Source organism: Lineus longissimus, chromosome 14, assembly GCF_910592395.1.
Source record: "Lineus longissimus chromosome 14, tnLinLong1.2, whole genome shotgun sequence".
Classification (NCBI taxonomy): domain Eukaryota; kingdom Metazoa; phylum Nemertea; class Pilidiophora; order Heteronemertea; family Lineidae; genus Lineus; species Lineus longissimus.
Genome location: NC_088321.1, coordinates 319,686 through 338,380, shown reverse-complemented (window position 1 = coordinate 338,380; position 18,695 = coordinate 319,686). Strand labels below are relative to the sequence as shown.

Below are 18,695 nucleotides of genomic sequence, written 5' to 3'. Positions count from 1 at the left end.
AGCTTCACGAACAAATTTGCCCCCAGTGTCTCATCAGGTTTCCCTATGAATAGTCTCGAGTTGCCTTACTTTGCATGTTCGGGACTGTAGCCAAAGTAGGTTGAAGAAGCCAACTGAGGTTAAAGATGTCGTCGAAGGAGAGAAGAGGTGAAAAGGGTCTGGCTATGTGAAGCCAGAGTTGACCCAACTTAAGTCTCATGGAATCGAGGGATTGGCCGCCGACAAAGAGACTGAACCATTCTGTTGGGGTAGGTTTCTCGTGCTCTCGCTGAGCTTCCTAAGCAGGATAGAATACAAGTGAGGATCTCTTCTGTCTTCTCATTCTGACTCGAGGGAAATAAGATGAAAAAATCTGGGTCGTCGACTTGGAAGATTATAGAAACAACGTCCAAAGGTAAACAACGTTGAATGAATAGGGTCCTGTAATCTCGTCTTCGGAGGCAAAGATATTCTCGCCAGATAGCAGACTTAAGCTAGCTATGATCGATGCAGTATACTCGGAGCCAGATTCACTCTCAAAGGCGCACCTCCTAACAGCAATCGATTTGTGACACTTAAAGTCATTAGTGTGACACCAGTAACGTGGGAACGATTCAATACGGCGCAAGGTGAGCCATCGGATCGGAAAGCTAAGAGACTGCAGCTGGCAAGGTAATGCACAAGATTTTGCAGATGATGACGAAGTTTTGAGTCGCCTTTTTCACTATCTATCATGCAGCAACCAGTGGGGTCTGGCATTCAATTTGTATGGGTGGAACTCAGTAAGAAGTACTTTCTCTCGTTAGTATATGTCACTGTTGCTTGTTTAAATTATCACCGCCATCATTGGCGTTCCAGCGTTTCTTCGCATCTCATCTCTTCTCATCGTCTCAGTGGGAATGATGCTGACCTCACCAACTGACCGTGCGTCCCTATCCCCGAGCGCTTCCTCTCTCGCTTGCATACACGTACCTCACCAACTGACCGTGCGTCCCTATCCCCCGAGCGCTTCCTCTCTCGCTTGCATACACGTATGTCACCAACTGACCGTGCGTCCCTATCCCCCGAGCGCTTCCTCTCTCGCTTGCATACACGTATGTCACCAACTGACCGTGCGTCCCTATCCCCCGAGCGCTTCCTCTCTCGCTTGCATACACGTATGTCAATGCAGCTTGTGTATCTTATTACCGTCATTGGCGACACTTATGCCATCGTTTCTACTCGAAACCAGGGATAACATGGTTAGGTGGATTCTGGAGATCCCTCTCCGAACAAATTGGTACGACTGCCTCGAGGTGGTGATGGATTACTCTATGCCGAGGCTCTAACTCGGCAAACGACTCGGCAAATTCGATTTTAAGTCTTTTTGTGTCCTCCTCATCTGAGGAACTTGGGGGTGATCTTGAGTCCTCGTGAACGAGAGGCCCAAATGTCCAATGTTGTTTTTCTAAGTCCTTGGATCTGACGACGAAAGCTTTGGGCACCGTTGGTGGACAGGCGACTTGTGTCCACATTTGGGCAACTGCATCTGGTTTTGCTCGTTATAAAAAACAGTCCTTTGACCACTACGTGAATAGTAAAGACATCTCGTCGTGAAACTTAATCTGGCCGACCTGGCTCCTTCCTATCTCATTCTAGGAAACCATTTTTCTATTTTGTCTCTAATCTGTGTCATTTTGCATTCAATGCATCATCCGTTTTTAGACCACAAGCGGATGTTGCCAGATCGCTACCTTCCACATGGCTACATTCTAAAATTGATTTCACCAGCAGACTGCGATTATTACATCCTCCTAGCCACTATTTGCATCGCCTCCAGCCTAGCGGAAAGATCCGGGAAATTTAATTACTAGTATTGTTATTTCTGCCGTGGATGCCCGAGGACTGATCTCGGGGATCCGCCTAACCGTGTTACCTCTGGTTATCAGAAGAAGCGATGGAATAAGTATCGCCAGTGATGGAGGTAACAACCCGAACAAGCTAGAGTGACATATGCAAGCGGAAGATGAATTGCCGGGGGTAGGAAGGAGAGGTCAGATCCGAATCACCCTAACTGGTCCGAGGGGTGATTGTGTGTAACCCCCTCATCATGTTATCCCGGGGGATGAGACGAAACGATGACATAAGTGTCGCAAATGATAGCGGAAACAACCTTAACTAGCAACACTGACATATGCAAGCGATAGTGGAAGGGCGGGGATCGGACAACAAGGTCAAATGGTGAGGCCAGAATCATTCTCAAAAGTCCGCCGGGCGACAACGTGTATCCGCCTAACCATGTTATCACGGTTTCAGGCGGATATGAGAAGAAGCGATGGGATAAGACTTAGTGAGAAAGGAACGCACGGAGTCAGTTGGTTAGGTCAGAATTACTTAAAATTTCCGGCAAAGGCCTTTATCAAGCCAGAACATGGATTGCCAAAACAGATAAACCCGGCACGTTATCTAGAAGAAGTGAAGGCAGACGGAGTAGCAGGCATCATCTCATCACATCCGCCCAAGTGACACTTGAGAACTTGCAAACGGTGAAATATCCGATTATGTGCTCGAGACTAGCGCTCGAGTACCCGTATGTAAATAGACCGTACGTCCGCGTAATCATTCTGAAGATATCGGAAATTCACAAATTCGGAGTTGGGGAAGGTTGCATTTTGACAAATTGAAGTATGTAAGTTACATTTGTCATGTTACCAAACTTTATCATATTTGGAGGGGCAAAGTAACTTTGTCGTATACAGTTTTCCCCAAATATTTGGCGGCGTTTTGTTTCCGCGGATTTCGCGAAAAAATGGTGATTTAAAGTGCACTGATCGATAGGTTCATATCTTGTGTAGCAGTCCGCCCCCCCCCCCCCCCGAAAGGGGAACACTTAAAGGGAGTTTACCATCAAAGTCCGGATGATTAAATTAGGTTCATGCGGAATCAGATGAAACGGATGGAAGAGAGCTGATTGTGCACGAAATGTCTCGACCTCAATCAACCCGTGATTTCCTGGGTTGGTGCACATTATATTCGGGATGTTGCGTTCAGATACTGCTGTCAATGGGAAAGTGATGGATGAGGCAGAGGGGACTGGCCGCTTCGCAGGGAAGAGATAAGCTGCATGAACTGGCCGGACCTTTTAGCAGAGCATGCTGTTTTCCCTTTATGAGGTTACGCTCTTTATGCGATCAAGTCTAGAAAGAACAGAAGATATAATATGTTGTTATTTGCTCCGTTATACCAAATATACGCTAGTAAACTATACGAACAGTTACCAATGGTGAAGCTTGGAGATTACGGATTTCCATTTGCCTAACACGAAAAAGGCCAAAGATATCACCAATCATACCTTGGTGTTATGGCTGAGTGGCTTCTTGCTGATGTCCAAAGCTATTACTCAGGGGAAAAATGCTTTAGCCACAGCACGGGAAATTACTTGCAGCGAAATGATGTCGGAAACATTGCAAAGTTTTCTTCAATAGCATCGCAAAAAATGGATCAAAGAACGGATTTCTTAGTAAGTAATGGCTCTGTTGATAGCATTCACACCAAGCACGTGATGTTCCCTTCGTGTCTCTTTTGGGCCGAGTCGTGATTAGACAGTGAACACATAGAGTAAAGAAAAATATCGCGTTTGCTCAAAAAAAGCTTAGCTTACATTAGTACAAGGTATCAACAGTACAGGCTACTGATGCGGATTCACTTCAGAAGCAGCAGGGTATTGCTGCTGTCACCAAGGTTTGTGTTTGTATCGACACTACGATGCGATGACATAGTAACAGTCAGCTCCACCTGGTGGCGGTGACCGTAGTTTTTTGCGGCCCTATTCAAGTTGACCTCGTTCATTTCAGTTGCCTTTAGACCATATAACGAATATTTGACAATCCCCAGCAATTTGCCCACCAGATATTAAACTTATCATCCCCCAATGAGGAGTTGAATGCAGCTGTCCTCGATCGAGTCGCTGTCGAACAAAGTTACAAGTGATGGGGAAGTATTGCGTGGTGAAGAAAAATCTGATAACACGACCAACATATCAGAATGGCTATTGACCCAATGTCGGACACGCCTCGGGAAATTCCATAGAAATGGAAATATCGTGTCAGACAATCGCTGGTGCAGCAGACAAAAAAAGCGAATTGGAACAACAATAGGTTAAAAAGAAGCAGCTCTACACGCAACCGAACACATTTATTCGTAAATCACATGGATTTCGAGAAAAAGTATACTTCTCAGCAGAACATATACCTCAGGGACTGGTAGCATAATAGGCGTTAGCAGTATGATAGTCAGACTAGTACTCTACTGATAATCTTACTAGAATATTGGAACGATCACATGATCGCACAGGTGCAGTACGAAATCGCCTCTAATAAGCATCTTATTGGGATATTTTGACACAAAGAACAGAAGGCAGAAATAGCCACTGTGACAAGTCATTATCTGTAGGAGGCATCTTTGCAAAGTTTCCAACAAAGATATGAATCCGATAGCTTCAATATCCTTGCTCTTTCAACACACAAAGATACCAATAACCAATATGAAGACAAAGAAGGCATACTGCCGTTTTTGTCTTAAGACATAATGGAGAAAATGAGAAGAATGGAAGAGTAGGCTAAAGATCAACAAAAACACTATTGTTCACGTGTGAATAGACATTTTCTGTTCATTGGCGTGATTCTTTCTATAACATTCCAAATCACAGGGAAGTTACACGAGTTATTCACTGTACTACGTTTTGCATTATTATGGTAGACAATAGCTGTTGAGAGGTTCACGCATACTTGTTTTCCTCAAACAAAGCTTCTTCTTTGAACGTCGTTGAAACCCTCCAATGGATTAGATTAGAAGTGGTCCAACCTTTAATGGATTATGCTTCTGTTTGTGAGGATTAATGGTCTGGAAATGTGACGTCGATTTCGAAGCTAAGTCGAGCGTGGGCAACACCCAAGGCCGACCTCGATTGGAACTCGAGTCGAACGCGAGTCCCTGTCTGTGCCCCAGTGCTCACACAGTTCGAGTGACGAATCGAAGTCGACCCACATGTGCGCAGATCATGTCTGAATTCGTCAACTTCCATTGCTACTGTTCTGGTGAACACTCTTGGAAAAAACCTTTCAGTGGTCACGAAAGCATTCGGAATAAAGGTTGGTCTGACAAAGCAACTGCTAATAATGTGATCCTATCATGTCCCTTGTGTCAGTCCATTCACTGGTTCTCAGAACATGTTATTGCCAGCAAAAGCTCTTTTTTTTATCGGCAATGAGATCGGTGGACACACATTGAAACACGAACAACTGATAAAAAAAGGTATTAATACATCGGCGCGTTTCGTGCATCGACCACATCAAAAGCGAATCTGGCGAATTTCTGTGTATCAGAAAAAAAATGGTCAGTAAAGATAAGAGCTAGACAGGATAATAGTTGGTATGGACCACAGATAACACAAGACTGCGTGGGGCTATTCATCTTGTTTATGAAAGCTCTGACCATCTCTCCTATCAGAAGGCTTTTAGAATCCCTTTGGCGGGAAGCGTTCGACTCTGAATAGAGACGAGAGAGGAGTAGCGACCTGCATTGACAAAAGAGGAAAAGAGTAACTGGTAACAGGCGACTGGGTAGCTTTCCATAGCTTGAATGAATGCTTTCGCCTTTCCCTCATACGGTCAGTGATCCTTCAGACTGTGCACTCGGTAGAGCACGGCATATTAGCGAAAAAGAAAGCAAGTATCTAATGCAAAGATAATAGCTAGAGACGACGATAAAAGCAAAAGATGAAAGACCACAAGTAGAAAAAGTTGATATCACAATATCAACGCGACTCGATGTTTCAGGTCAATAATTGTAATGGTCACTGAAGTCACTGATCCGTTTTGATATTATTGTAAGCTTAGCTGATCACGTAACGGAGAGATCCATGCTATTACCATTGTAGGCAGCCAGTAGAGGTTGGCAGGAGATGAAAGGGGAGAGAAAAAAGATGCGGGATACTGTCAACATCGAAAAGTCAACGCCTATTACAGCGTTCACTCTGGTCAAATAATCTGAAACGAAGGTAGTGATATCAGCAGGACAAATACCGCTGTCTATCATCTGATGGTCAATGAAGGCATTATGAAGGAGAGTTTTGTGACTCGCTATAACTTGACCAATGGATTGAATTGAACTGAAGCCATCAAGATAAACACACGAGGCCTCCCCTCCTGTGGTCAAACAAGGCATTATGAAGAAGAGTTTTGTGACTCGCTATAACTTGACCAATGGCTTGAATTGTACTGAAGCCATCAAGATAAACACACGATGCCTCCCCTCCTCTGGTCAAACAAGTCATTATGAAGAAGAGTTTTGTGACTCGCTATAACTTGACCAATGGCTTGAATTGAACTGAAGCCATCAAGATAAACACACGATGCCTCCCCTCCTCTGGTCAATGAAGGCATTATGAAGGAGAGTTTTGTGACTCGCTATAACTTGACCAATGGCTTGAATTGAACTGAAGCCATCAAGATAAACACGATGCCTCCCTGCTGTGGTCAAACAAGGCATTCTGAAGAAGAGTTTTGTGACTCGCTATAACTTGACCAATGGCTTGAATTGTACTGAAGCCATCAAGATAAACACACGATGCCTTCACGCCTGTGGTCAAACAAGTCATTAAGAGCTGGTTATAAGGTTTCTCAGCTTTGTATAGACAAACCTGACATTGTGCATCGATATGGCTTCTTCTCTTTATCTCCCGTGTTCCATGATATTGACCGATAGGCTGTTATTTAGAACAAGAGGATGGCGGACCTATTATTATTCTTGACCTCGTGAGGCTTGTTTACTCTGGTCTCGCATGTGCTAAAGGTTACATAGATTTCAAATGTATGTTGTTCCTGTGAGGCTTCTTAATTGCTTTGTCGTATGCATTGTGCGCACGCATATGCTAAAGGTAACAAAGGACTTCAAATGTATGTTGGAAGATCATTGAGGTGTACTTTGATGACAGTTTGTCCTCGTGATGATTCGTGATGTGAGCCGGATACCTTTGGGTTTGACCAGACCACATAGTAATTCAGTGGTTTCACCAAGTCAGAGATCTTTGAATTCGCCTTGGACTTTGAGACGCCGGTACTGACAAAGTGATCTGTGGTGTCGCGAAGTAAGATTCGTAATTTGTTGTCCGTGAGGGTTGCGATACAGCCTCAAGTCACCAAGATAAACAAACCAGTTCCACCAATTACCTTTCGTTGGTCAAGAAGCCATTATCTAAACCTTGATATGGTTTCAGCGTTTTGTGTTAACAGGCATGGGATAATGTGTCTATGGTTCCATACTCCATACTCCATATTCCATACTCCATATGGTTCCATTGAGTCTGTGACATTGCAAGACTGGCCGTTACTTTCAAATGTAGAGATGAGAAGACGTGTCTCATGCCCTTGTGTGGCTTCTTTAGAAACGTATTGTGGTCACTCACATCGTAAAGGTTACAAAAGCCTCTCAGGCGCTGACTATCAGTGTGCTTACAAGCATCACCAACGTAATATGACCATTATCTGAGGGTCTGTCACGTGCGTGCCAAATTAACGGAGATTGTGGTGGAGTTGTGACTACGTCTTGAGTGATTGTCACGCAGCTTAGGAAGGGGTAGTAGGGATAGTACCTAAAGGGCTGTGCCGCTCGTGTTCATTGTATTTACTGATGGTTCAAGTAAATAGAAATACTCCATGCCGTAGTTATTATCCATGCTATTGCGCTGAAACTTGTTGTTATAGAATGTGTATATCTACACAACAACATCATTGTTAAAATGTAGACGCTGGAGTTCGTGGCAAGTGTGTGCTAAACCTTTAAACGTTTCCCAAGACGAGTGAAAGCATTGAGCGATGACGGTGACTGCAACTGACAGTGACCTGTCTTTGTAAACAACCTGTCACAAACACTCCTGATCAAAAAAAATCGCCTTGGGTATACGCAAATTGCGACAGACAGTTATGTATGGTACAGGCTGCGGATAGAGTGAACAAGAGACTGAGTCAGGTAACGTTCAAAACCGGCATACGGTACAGGCTACAGATAGAGTGGACACGAGAGTCTGGTAACGTTCAAAACCGGCATACGGTACAGGCTACAGATAGAGTGGACACGAGAGCCTGGTAACGGCCAAAACCGGCATACGGTACAGGCTACAGATAGAGTGGACACGAGAGCCTGGTAACGGCCAAAACCGGCATACGGTACAGGCTACAGATAGAGTGGACACGAGAGCCTGGTAACGGCCAAAACCGGCATACGGTACAGGCTACAGATAGAGTGGACACGAGAGCCTGGTAACGGCCAAAACCGGCATACGGTACAGGCTACAGATAGAGTGGACACGAGAGCCTGGTAACGGCCAAAACCGGCATACGGTACAGGCTACAGATAGAGTGGACACGAGAGCCTGGTAACGGCCAAAACCGGCATACGGTACAGGCTACAGATAGAGTGGACACGAGAGCCTGGTAACGGCCAAAACCGGCATACGGTACAGGCTACAGATAGAGTGGACACGAGAGCCTGGTAACGGCCAAAACCGGCACGATGTTTCCTACAGTCGCCACCTGTCAAACTATATTGATTCAATATATTTAGTCCCAATCATACGGAATAATAACTTTTCTCTGGTGGATTGAAATCCCAATCCGTATCTGATTAAATTCACTCTTGGCACGTTTCATACTCTACAACAATGTTATCAAGAACCAATCGGATAGAAATTCAATTATGTACATGTAGGGCTTGAAGAAAATCCAATAAGATACGAAATAACGCCTCGAATGCTTAGAATGATTTTAAAATGATGAAATTGGTTCGATTTGACAGATTTCTCGGATTCATGAGTCGTATTTTGCGTCCCATTCCTGCCCTAATCATTTTTTTCGCAAAAATATTCCACCAGTAATAATCCTGTCCCAAGACCCACCAATGGTAAAAGGTTCAGTCAAATCCGTTGACCCACACCTAAAGCCCGCAGCACACTAGCCGCCAACTATGGCGACAAGAAGCGTTCAGCTGACGCCTCTCGACGCTAAAGTTGGCGGGTGGATCTCGGTCAGAGCACACCTGCCCAGAATCGGCGTCCAGTAGCGTCTTTTCCGCCACTTTTTCCCTCGCCTTATCACTTGCAGATTTAGCATGGTCTATTCATGGACGGATACTTAAATCGTCCGCCGCATTAGCATTTTCCCCTGGTATCATTCAGGCAGATCACTCGCCTTAACATCAAAGCAACACTTTCAGTCATATTTACCAAGACCGTGACTGATTGTATACCTCGGGATGCTAATATAGATGCATTGAGACGGCTTAATAACATCTGTCAATGGATCCGAGGTGGACACGAATGTTTGGTGAGATTCAGACAGATCACGAGAATATTCGCCTTTCCGCGCAAACATCGATTAGACTTAGAGATAACATGACAGTCTAATATATACATGTACTTTCAAAGCAGACTTGAACTTATGCTTGATTGAGGTGTATCACAGGCAAAGTGTCCAAGAATGAATCATTGATGCGCCTGTGACACATCCGGGTCCTCAAGGTATAGTGGAAATAAGTGTTGGCAGAGAGAATATTCTTAGATCTGCTTGGAGAATGGTAGGCGACCTGATGTTGCTAGTACACGTGACAAACTCGATATTGCACTTAAATTCCTCTCCCCATACGCTCTCCCCATACGCTCTTCCCATACGCTCTCCCCATACGCTCTCCCCATACGCTCTCTTGCCTTTATTCAACGGAAAAAAGCCCAGGCAGAAACCAGACACGATCGTTATACAAAATGATTGATCCTAGAAGATATCAAGAGCCAATTGACTTGGTTGTGATGTCCCCCGCGGGACGGATGAGACGATGAGACTTAGAGAACATCAGGTTCATAAACTGATCGGAAACCACCAGAGACTCGTCAAAGACTCATATCACAAAAAAGCACTCAGGTTCCGCTCTGAAATAGCTACTTAAATCTTCTGGGGAATTCGATGATAACGGTGAACTTGATATCGAAATGCCGCTGTTCTTTCCCCGTTTTATTTGAAGTGTCCCTGGAACTCTGATACAATGGTAACTTTTATCTCTCAAAGAAGTATCTTGGAGCTCTCGTCAGAACCATCGCACATCTGTCGCCACAACAGACTACAAAATTCAGAATTTGATTCACAAAAGGGCTGGTTCGTCAATACGAGTCGTCAAGTCTAAGATGATTTTAATGGGATTAACTGAAAGAGATAGTGTCCTTAAGGATACTTAACGCTACCGTTAGAGATAACGTGCCTTTTGTGCTTTTGAACAACAAGGACCTGACCAGCAATTCTCCAAACAGAGTTGTTCACAATGACAGCACTTGACCACACCAAGAGCATCGTCCATTACAACAGAAATCGAATACCATCTTAGTTGATATTCTGAGCACCTTCAAGTTTTTTTCGTACCAGTAAATACAATGGGCTATAATGTACCTCCAAGCACCATCAATTTCACTTAGTGGCCGACTTCCTTATTTTCGCTGTGCTATTAAGACCCAGCGTCAATAAAGAGCGGTTACAATTGCTTACCGACCAGAATACAAATTTCAGCCTCTCAGGTTTTTCTTCTCAGGTGCTAGATCTACAAGCGCTGATAGCAATCAATGCTTCTTGCTTCAGAAACTAAACCAAAGGCGAAGGTTCTATGGTAAGATAAACGAAGTCGAAATATCGCGCAGTAGGCTTGGCGAATGTTTTGACTGAAGTTTGAGCGACTCCTCAAGGGTTTCGTATCTCGACCTATAAGGCCGGACGTCAGCTCAGTATTACGTGTACTTCCAATTGGCGCCAGTGTGCGTCTGCGTAGTGAGAGCAGGCGCATCACCGCGGAGCTTCTCGTGGTTGCCATCTCGAGCCATACCTTAAGGAAGACGCTGGAAATGTTGGATGGGGGAAGGCCAGGCCAGGTGCCACCCAGAGTCATTATTATCCTGGCAGGAACCAAACCAAACTAAATGAGCTGGAAACTTTAGCCGTTGCGGGTTTAAGCCTGTCGACAACCTTGAAAGCTGTTGCCCATGGGTCGTTATCATCGAGATTTGTCCCTTTGCTAAGACGACAGAACAATTAGAATTAAGGTCCAGGTGCCAGCGGGCTTTGTTTAAAGACAATAGACCGAGTATTAAATTAATCCTGATTCTCTTACTGGAAGGTAAGGGGCAAAATAACGTTATGTGGGTGTGCCTCACTCAGTTTATTAAAGAAACTCATCATGACCAGCCCAACACAATATATAAAGGAGACCAATATTTGCAGTGAACCAATTTCCTGTGTATTTAAACCAATTACCTCCCTAAGAGGAAATTGATATTGACTTCAAACCTTGTCAAAGGCAGAGCGGATTAAATACAACTGCTCAGCATTTGCCGGAGGGAAACTCTAAAATTAATGTTTTTATGTTTCAAGGTTCTTCGTCGAAGGCAATCAAGTCGGAAATATTTAAAATTCTTTAATTTCCGTTTGTTACAGATGGCCTTATTCTCCCTTCAGATCGAAGGCAATGTTGAGTATATCGGTTAAATAGGGGCTAACTCGTGTACTAGTATGTAACGCCGGGACAAAAAATTGGGTACAGTGAGTATTGATCTCTCGGCTACATCTGGCAGAAATTTGGTAAACACAAGAATTGTATCATCGATATTAAACAAGATTTAGTAAGTCAGTCATCTTTTTTTGTGTCACTACGTATCTGGTCTTCCCTTGATCCTGTCAAAGGGGCTCTGTATAAAACGGGAAGAAAGTTTTGATCTTAATCTCAGAAGTCAACAAAGTGGATTTTATGAATCTTTATCGACTACCTGTTGTTTTTCTCCCTGTAGAAGTATCGTCTCATGTTGAGAATGGAGTCACCCTTTCAAGGCCAAGATCTTGGCCGAAGTTGTTAACATGGCAATTGGCTTGTAGTCGTTTACATGAACTGGAGTTTGCTGGGAGGGGGGTTTCATTGGGGTCGATATTATCAAGATTTACCCTGAAGTTGGTTACTCAAAGACTACAACGATGCCATCAGGTCATTTGCTAATCAAACAAGTTGTCTCTCCGAGTTGTGTTACTACGATAATGATTTGCCTTCTTCCTCTTAATCATGGCTCAAGAACCTGAGTGAAGCGATCACAGAGACACTTCTGATAGTGCACAAGACCGATGGCCAGGTGTCTGGTCTCAGGTCGGGATGATTGAATATGTATAGCCAGGAGACATGGTCGCCTCTTGTAATAATAAGACCGCTCAGGTGAAGTGATTTCTTCTTTAGCGGTAACGTTTTTACGTTGGCCATTATCTGCTCAAGGCGCAGACAGAAGGAACCGTCTTCTCTCAGTCGCGACTTCAGCAACCCATCGTAGTTGCATGTTAAACGGTAACAACACTTAGATGTGTGATGACAGAGCACCTCGATTAGCTAGGTGTCCTAAGGACGATGGCCCTCTACAGCCAGAGGACATGGCAATCAGTGGGGTCAGCTGAAGTGATTTCTACCTTAACCTTTTCATGCCAGCTACCATCTGCTATGCCGGCTGTTTTCCTCGGCTAGGTGTTCTAAGGATGATGGTCCTGTACAGCCAGAGGACATGGCAATCAGTGGAGTCAGCTGAAGTGATTTCTACCTTAACCTTTCCATGTCATCTACCATCTGCTATGCCGGCTGTTTTCATCGGCCAGGTGCTCTGAGGATGATTGCCTTGTGCAGCAGAGGACATGGCCACCACTTGCAACAACAAGTGGGATCAGCTGAAGTGATTTCTACCTTAAGTACCAACTTCCATGTCCTCTGTCCTTTCGGATACCGTCCAAAAGACTCACTTGAAAGAAGCAGGAATGAACGACTTTGTATTTGGTGTGATGACACGATGTAAAAACGAACGTTAATCTGCTTGAATCTAACTGATGTTTTGATAAAGCTTGACTGAACATCCGAATTTACGACTTCTGTTATTGGATTCAACACCCAATATGAGTGCATGGCGGAGATGAACCATTAATAATTCAACTGTCTATCTAGGCATCTGCTGAGGACAGTTAATGTTTCGTTGGTAGACGTCTTCAAGATCAACAGCAGCGTGGGTTATGTTCGTACAATTTGGTATTTCCATAGGAGGAAATTAATCTTGTCGGAGTCGAGTTCAAAGTTCAGATTTCCAAATCACTTGTCACTTGTTCGTTAATTGACTTGGCTTGAGACCATGAGTCTGAGATGACACGAGAGGATGGTGAAACGTGACTGCGTGAATCGTATGTAGCCCTCTCTTTGGAAAGGACTCGTCCACTCTTCAAACGACAAAGCGAACTCTATGTAAACCAAGTGTGTCAAATCACACTTTACATTGATCATATTCTTACTTGGCGATTACTTTCGCCGGTTTATTACATGTAATCGTAATACCCTTTAAGGACACTGTACAAAGACCTTTGTCTTCGCTAATTGGGACGATAACGACTTGCCAATATGCCAGGCCATGCCTAGTCCTGTTCAAATGCTCGTTAATACCTCTGCAAATATTCTCCTCACAAAGGAGGGCTGTGTGTCTTTGGCAAGCAGGGTGTTGGAAATAAATCTGGTTGTTAACTATTGGCTGGAGGCAATCGGACCATTTGCGGAACCCAACCGATCATGATCAATTCGGTCAGACTCTTCATTGGAAAGCTCTCGATGGATACATTCTGACCGTATCATTCGTCAGTATAAGAACGGAATAACTTTTTAAGTAAATTGAAATGATCTGACAAAATCTTGTTCTAAATTGAATATTGAATTCGATGATTCCAAGCTATCCAGACGTACGACATTCAAACATGTTGTTTTCTTCAGTGAGGAAGCTAATCAACTTGAGGTTGAACCACTAAATACCGTTAATCAATCGAATGACTGAATGCTGGGATATCAGGCTGCGCAGATGGCACAGAATGTCATGGACATCTTCTCTTGACTAATTACTAGGACATATAAAAGGTTCCCTGATATCTGCTAACCTAAAACAGTCCATAGTCATGACCTCCAGTCGACTTATTTATCATCAGACACAGCAGGAATGGCACCATCATCATTACAGACCGATAACCCCAATTTAATTTCCGTCAGCTTCTCTGAATGTCACATGACAGGAAGGGGTAAAGTCGTAGACGACATTGTTGATGGCGTGTGTTTCATTTGGTACTGATGTCTGAGAAAATGAATCTCTCTCTTTATTGTCTGGGGGCTGTGGACTGATCAAGACTTCTAATATAAAGAGCTATATACAAACATTGATTTCCTTACCAAGTTAACGACAGTTTACAAATGCCGGGTACCATCCGCGCTTTGCAACGAATGCTCATGTCATTTGGCTTTACAAATGGTACCATCAGAAAGTGCTCATCAAGAGCTTTCCAATGAATGGTTAGGTCAATAGGTTTACAAATGGTACCGTCAGAAAGTGTCCACTGAGAGCTTTCCAATGAATGGTCATGTCAATAGGTTTACTAATGGTACCATCAGACCACACCCTCTCGGTAACTCTATTTTAATACCCAGATAGTCCCGAGTGGAGAAACATGGTTATTCCATGACTCCTGGAAAGGTCCTTCCCTCCATGACATGTCGTGCCACGGCAGCTCAAGATGTCAGTGTTCAGCCACTTGATTAATGAGTGCATTTGACCATACAACCTTTAGTTAATTAGTTCCCTGGTCAAAGACTTCAGAAGGTTTAGAGGTCATTCGCAATGAAAGCTGGCAATCGTAGCAATGATCTTCTTCCAGGTCATAGTGGCTGGGTGGTCTCTATTGCAACTACGTCGAGCGAGAGACACAGATGCACGTTTTGAAATCAGTGCTGTCACCTAACGGTAGGCGTCACAGTGAAGAGGCTGGGGGTGATATCATCACAAGGTTTAGAGAACAAAGCTTGGACCTGTGCATTGTATTGTTTATAGCAAGTAACTAACTAGAGTATACTGTACGCATGTTCTGGGTGCCTTCCCCGTTTTTTGGTTGGTAGCTTTGGGGAGCGCGGTGACACAGAAGAGCTTCCGACCTGTGATCGGGAGGTTGGCGCTGGTTCGAGGCCAATGCCACTCTCCGCTAATTGCCATTTGAGGCCAGTTGAGATTATACTGTTGAGATCTCAACTGTCCTCCAATGGCCAAGTGCAGCGCATTACAAGTACGTGCACGCCCTGGTTTCTACAGACGGGCAATAAAATGGAAAGCGCTTCGCCAATATTGACCGCCATAAAGCGCATTCAAAGGTACACATTGCGCCAACCTCTTCAGCCGTGTAATCGCAACCGGCAGATCGTAGTATTCTAGCCGGACTCGTTCCAGCCAGGCCGCTTGTCATCGACACAGGAGGACAGATTATCTCATTAAACGGAACTGTCAGCTGTCACCAAGAAGGATGGGCCCGTTGGTGACATGGCTTCACCGTGGGGAGAGAAGCAAATTGAGCAGCGAAATTGGAATTTCAAAACAGTAGTGGGGATTGATGATGTTGTTAGAGAATCGAATGGAGTCGTTGGTGTAGTACCAACATAGTTCCGAGCGTTAAATTTTCGCGAATAAGCTCGATTAGCGAATAAAAAATCACGATTTTTTAAAAATTGGACGAGCTTATGAAATGTCGTATTCCTTCAGAATGGAAAATGTGTGAATTTTTTATTAGATAAATTTTCGCGAAAATAATGCATAGGGCGCAAAATTTAGTGGAATTACAATGTTTTCGTGATAAAATACTCATTGTAGATCATGTGTGAATACATCATGTATGAATGGTGTCGAGAGTCTTACGAAAGAAATACAACTTTAAGACATGGCCCATGATACATAGATAACGACGCAGATTTTCCACACTCGGCAGCAAATCCTAAGAGACGCGGAAGATTAGTCGCTGACACACTCGGCAAAGCTGCTGCGCATTTGACTCAAAAAGGCAGTTAGGCTGTCAGGATAAGTGATGTAGCAGCGTTCCTTTGGGGAAGAAGTGCTCTCTTATTCATGACTACATTAATGGGGTTGTAAACCCGCTTTTGAACACGACTTGTGATGGTTTTTTAGCAGTTTCAATTGCGCGTGAAAAGGTTGTTGATCAATTTCTTCTTTCTGAAGGATCTGTGTCGTTTATCATCCAGTTTCGACATCGACCCCACGAAAGCTGCCATCGTGGGGGACGTACAGTGTTATCCAAATTTACCCTGATAACCCATTGATAAGACAGTAGAACAATGGGAATTTAGGCCGAGGTGCGAGCGGGCTTTGTTGGAAGACGATAGACCGTGTATTGCGCTTGGCCTAAATTCTTTTCGCTGCGAGGTCAGGGCACATTAACATATATAATGAGGGTCAAGGTGACGTCGTGAATCTAATGTAACCCTCTCTTTGGAAATGACGTAGGTGTCGTAAGTGACATGTTACAAATGACATCGTGAACTTTATGTAAACCCAATCGAAGACACTGAAGCCAACACCCACCGCACAATAAGCTTTAAGAGTGTGGCTGTCACCTTCAAGCTATTAATCACATTTATAATCGAATTTTGACACTTAGTATAATTCTCGTGAATTTATTGTTGTAATTTGCATACGGCTGAGCGCCATGATAAAGCGGTCGTCTCGATTGTAAATAATTATGATGTACTGCGTGACACGGTGATGTTGTACATTTCAAGGAGATCCTTAATTACTTTTAACCATACACTCTCAGAAGTAAAAACATTTTTAGCGTTTGAAAAATCCTCTTTGGCGTCACACGAATAATAACCCCTTTGGGCGTTTTAGAGAAATAAAAAAAAAACTACAGGTTTTTGAGATTCTGAAAAGGTTCAAAGGGTTTTTTCTTTCGCTGAAATGTTTCTCAGGGATGCATATAGTGTTGGCAGGAATATCTATAAAGGCAAATGCTCAATGCCTTCATGTCTGAGAGAGTCTAGTCAAGTTACCAAACCGCATACGTATCCATACTACTTTTGAGGTTCTCATTTAAAATGAATTTCGCGCGATCAGCGTTTAGTCTATACCTTTACGCTTTCACCGCCCACGAAACCCCTTCTCATACCCTGATTAAAACTCCGGCGCTGATAGCTAGCTGGATTCGACCTGTTTAACATCTAAACAATCGGGTGTCATTCAGAAACTCGTGTATGGGAATTCCATACTCATGACTCAATGCACCGATTGCTTTGATACCGACTTGGCGCGGGAAATAGAGGTGCGAAATTCACTTCAACACATTAAAACTTCGTATTGCGTACATGAAGCGTCTTTCTTTACCCATGATTTCAATTCTGTTTAAATTCCTCTCTCCTTTCCCGGTCGCTGCTATTACAGTATTTCCCGCTACAAAACACAATCCTTTAATTGCATTTGAGGAACCGAATCCCATTTTCTTCCGAGATAAAAGCGTAGGCTGTATGACGCGTTATCAATGATATAGCACTTTCTCTACAAGCATTAGGCAGAAGTATTTAATTTCATGATATAGTCTTGATGATCTATAACGGTTTTGTGACAGGTGTAGAAGGTTGAAATGTCCTTGAATAGAGTGTCCGGGAGCAATCAACGAGAATTGGATTGACCTCATAATAATTTTACCAAATTACTTTATCGCGCTGTACAGACGTAGCCAGGGAATTTCTACAGAGATGGTCGTTTTGACCGAAGGAGGGCCGGGGTGTTTTATTACTTGGGAAAGATCGTTCCCCAAATGGAGGTCATCCGACCCCCTTTGCCTACGGCGTACGCACACTCTTATGGTGATTGGTCGCCAACCACCGTGTGAGGCTCGCCACCACCGAGCTATCATCGGATTATGATTGCAGTCATTTCATCTTGAGCACATTTTAATTCGCTAAGAGGCAGGATGATTTACAGACTCCTTCAAGAAGTCACATTCGGCTGTTTATCATGGACGAGTTCGAAGGCATTTTGAAAAATATAAGAATGTATTTGGAGACCAACCTGATGATAAACCGAAGAAATTAAAGTGATATGTTGACGTTGCTTATTTTTAAAGATACAAACAGTTTGGTCAATTTGTCTTTGCATTACCACATTTTAAATGAAATCCATTCCAAATGACTAGCACTGATCTCTCTGGCCTCGATGTGTACCCGACGCTATTTGTACCTATGACAGTCGGAGCCACCACGATAAAACGTGATTGTTCCTTTGTCACGCTTTGTCCTGATTGCCGAAACACATAAAAGCAGGATCGTGAGACATTTCGCCCCACCCCCATTTCGCCCCCACCCCATATTATCTGGTCATCTTTCCCTCCCTTCAAACAAGTACTTCTCCACGGATCCATTTCGAGTGAAAATATTATCCTACCTTATTCCGTGTTGTACATCCTCAGTGAAATCCGTAGATGTATCGTTCCAAGCGAACAAACCATTCGCCGTATCCAAATGTTTAGAAAGAACGGCCACATACACGAGGCAACGATAGTCATCTTCCAGCGCAGCGTGGCATTTCCGAAATCATCCAGTTTGAATTCGCAGTAAGGAACGAAATGATCCATTTATGATGTTACGAAATGTTAGCCTTTCATTAGTGACATCATCTTATCGATAGTGGCGGGGAAACCCATCTACTGTCGCTCTATCCTCAGACCCTATGTCATGTACAGATACGTTGTCAAAAAGACAATAGAGTCAACATCCACGTGGAGACGCTAATCAGCTGGGTGAAGAGCTCCTGTCATACAATGCAT

At 43.7% G+C, this 18,695-nt stretch overlaps 1 protein-coding gene across 1 annotated transcript in view; it reads right to left on the bottom strand.

Annotated features, from left to right (window-relative positions):
- The window catches only part of LOC135498844 (uncharacterized), a 62,155-nt gene extending 43,483 nt beyond the window's left edge, over window positions 1-18,672 (bottom strand). Inside the window, exon 1 of the mRNA XM_064789326.1 lies at window positions 18,314-18,672. The gene's annotated coding sequence lies outside the window, so the exon portion shown is untranslated. The remainder of the gene's footprint in view (window positions 1-18,313) is intronic.
- Window positions 18,673-18,695: the final 23 nt, after the last annotated feature.